The sequence below is a fragment of the Lygodium microphyllum genome, chromosome 17 (genome assembly GCF_053477565.2).
Source record: "Lygodium microphyllum isolate KBCC chromosome 17, Lygodium_microphyllum_v1.1.10, whole genome shotgun sequence".
Classification (NCBI taxonomy): domain Eukaryota; kingdom Viridiplantae; phylum Streptophyta; class Polypodiopsida; order Schizaeales; family Lygodiaceae; genus Lygodium; species Lygodium microphyllum.
In genome coordinates this window covers 80,950,907-80,954,850 of record NC_141151.1, presented here as the reverse complement: position 1 = coordinate 80,954,850, position 3,944 = coordinate 80,950,907, and positions in this window count along the sequence as shown.

The window sequence follows — 3,944 nt, the reverse complement described above, 5'->3', positions numbered from 1 at the left end:
TGGCACCTTAGAAGCATATATGTTTTGGGTAAAAAATAGTAGTGGCCTATTAGGCACTTCACACCTAGATTTTCCCCCAATTTGCCCCCGCGTTACTTAGTACCGAGGTTCAAAAGTATGTTTCATGTGATAAGAAGATTCATAGGAAATCTGAGCTTCGAAAGCTTTGGCAACTTAAGACTAATACAATGTTGAATGCATGAAAATATAATATATGGGGATATGACACTTGTTGCTACATAGCGAGGGAAAGACCAACAAGATCAAGCCTCAATTATAAGACCAACATTAACAAGATGAAACCTAAACTGTATCTTCGAAAAACCCATATGATCATTTTTCAAAGTTTCTCAAAGACAAATACATTTAATCGTAATTTTGATTCACATTGAGCCTATCATGGCATGCATACTATCCTCACACGTTGAGCTTACAACATTATATAAATTTGACAACCTATAGACTCTAATGAGAATTACTAATTCTCTCTCTCTCTCTCTCTCTCTCTCTCTCTCTCTCTCTCTCTCTCTCTCTCTCTCTCTCTCTCTCTCTCTCTCTCTCTCTCTCTCTCTCATGATTAGCAATCAATAATATATATAAGTATATATATTATAATAAATTATATATTTTTATTAACAATTAATCGATATATTAATAATTGATCATGCATACCTAATCAATTACATTATTCTATACATATTAATAATTATACATTGTGATCAAGTGTATTAACATATTAATAGCTATAATATATACACTACAATTATCATGTATATGAATAATACATGAATTATAATTATATATAATAATAATTAGTTAAAATAATAATATATTAATTAATATTATAGTTTATAGTTATATATTAGCATAAATATATCATACATAATGCATTTATATATTAATAACTAACAATTAGATCATACCTATTATTGTTATTATTTTTTATTGTACACACACTTACACATATATCATAACTATAATAATAGAATAATATATATATTATAATTATTAAGTATAAATATACATATTAAATATATGTTAAGTATAATTTAGATAATAATATTTACTAGTTAATAATTAATATGTAACCAATTATATTAATATATAAATAGCTATAATCAATACATAGATTACTAAATTAATGTAAACTTATTAATAACATGTATCATCGTCATCATTATACATGTTAAATATAATAATACATACAATTATAATTATATATAGATATTATTGTGGAATTATATATATTATCATATTTTACTAGATTTATAAAATTTAAATCATTTTAATTATTATAGATTTTGTCTATTTGGTGCATGATTTGTGACTTATTGTACGAACACGTGCATGGAATGCTAATCACTTTATGTCTGGTAGATAAATGGAAGGATACTAATATGTTTTGTGTTGAGATAAATAGATTTTTAGATGGAATTATATGAAATTGCTATTTTAGAGTACACATTTTAACGCGTGGAATTTATGCACTTTATAGTGTGAAAATATATCACTAGAAATATTGTATTTTGTATATCCCCATAAGCATAAGAACTTTGCATGCACACGCTCAATGGACTTATTTTGGATATATAATTAAAAGAGATAAAATATTATTTCTATAAAGCTATTTAGAATATGGTGTGTTTGATTTATGTTAACAAAAGTAAGTTGTGCCCGGAAAGGAAAAGCAATAACTTAAAAAGAAAGCTTTCGATGTAATTTTGAGCACAAAAGCTTAGTTGAATATTGTAAATACATTCATGGGGGAGGTGCTCACCCATGCATGGGGAGGAGATTATACACAATCTTGTGTTGTGCAAGTTTTGTGTATTCATCTTCTCTTTTGCAATTTGTTATCTTTATATTTTTTATCAATTTTTTGATATTGTATGATGAAGGCTAACAACATTGGTATCAAAGTATAATGATTGGTGGACATATCGACGTTAAGAAAGAAGCCATCATCCATGTCTGGACATCTAAACCATTAGCTTCAGATAACATCCCACATTCTGCTACTAGTAGAGTTTTTTTTAAGTTAGTTTATGGAAAGAAATTACCTATCCCCATGACAACCATTGCTACTGATGTTTTAGATATTGACTCTTTGGCCACTAATCATAGAAAATTTTTAAATGAAGTCACCAAAAAGATTAAGCAATCCCAATTGAAGTATGCAACTCAAGTTAATCAAAAGAAAAAGGCTATTCAATTTCAAGAGAATGATTTAGTCTAATTGAGAATTAAAAAGCAAAAGTTAAAATCAATTGAACAACATCCAAAAATTAAATTAGCACCAAGGTACCATTGCCCATCTCGTATTGTTCACAATATTTAAAAAAATGCATTTACATTGGGCATCCTCCTCACTATTGAAACCATTTAATAAAACACCTCTAGTTACTCCTATTGTTCATGACCCCCATTTGTTAGAGAAAGATATTGAAATTTTAGTTCATCAAGTAATCCTGAACCATGACCAAACTGCCACTAGAACATGAAATCAGTACCATAGGTATCTAGTTGAGTACACAAATCATTCTATGGAAGAATCACAATGGATTCAAAAATTAATGCTAACTTTAACATATGGCAAATTTTCTACCACACATAATCGCATTAAATATCCTGTAGATACAGATTTGCCCATAGGAGGCATCATTTCACGTAAAATCCATAGAGCTGTATCATGCAGATTCCTCAAATGAGACAATACTAGTTGGAATTTTATAGTATAGATTTGCTACTAGAGGCAACACTAATACAACGTGTAGATTTGTTGTGAGAGGTAGCACCTGCATGTGGTTGGCCATCCTTGCATATTTCTTTGGGTTATCAATCAAGAATAATCACTTTTTAACCCCAAAAAATATTGTGAAATTATATTTATTATGGTATTTTACCAAAATTTATAGATTTTTTATGATTTTTATTATTGTGGATTTTATCTTTTTATCATATGATCTGTGATTAATTGCATGAATACATGTGTCTGATATTAGTCACATTATCCTTGTCGGATAAATGATAAGATACTAATGTGTTTTGTGTTATGATGAGCAAAACACTGAATGAAATTATGCAAATTTATTATTTTGGAATATACATTTTAATGCATAAAATTTATGTGCTTTATAGTATGTAAAAATATTATTACAAATATTATATTTTGTATGTGCCTATAAGCACATGGACTTTACATATATATATGCAATATATTTATTTGGAATGTATTTATTAGAGGAGATAAAATATTGCTTTTGTAAAGCTATTTACAATAGAATATGTTTAATTTATTTGAACAAAAGCAAGCTGTGCAAGGAAAGGAAAAGCATGAACTCAAAAAGGAAGCTTTCAATGTAATTTTGAGCACAAAAGCTTAATTGAATATTATAAATACATCTATAGGGGAGGTGCTCACCCATGCATGGAAGGAGATTATACCCAATCTTGTATCATGCAAGTATTGTGTATTCATATTCTCTTTTGCATATTATTATCTTCATATTTTCTAACAAATTTTTGTTATTGTATGATGAAGCTAGCAACAAATATATTAAGTGTTGTATATGTATTACTAATTATAATATTATAATTATAATTATAGTTAATATAAATTATAATTTTTATAATTATGTGTATTAATTAAAAAATAATACATCATATATGTATTAATTGTGAATATACATATAAATCATATGTTAATTATAATTTGCATAATAATATTCAATTATAATTACCATATGATGTCTTGGGGGATATTCATTATGAGTTTAGTATAATTTTTGTAATGATATTCAATTATAATAACAATATGGTATCTTGATCAAGAAGAGAGAGACACACACACACACATAGAGAGAGAGAGAGAGAGAGAGAGAGAGAGAGAGAGAGAGAGAGAGAGAGAGAGAGAGAGAGAGAGAGAGAGAGAGAGAGAGAGAGAG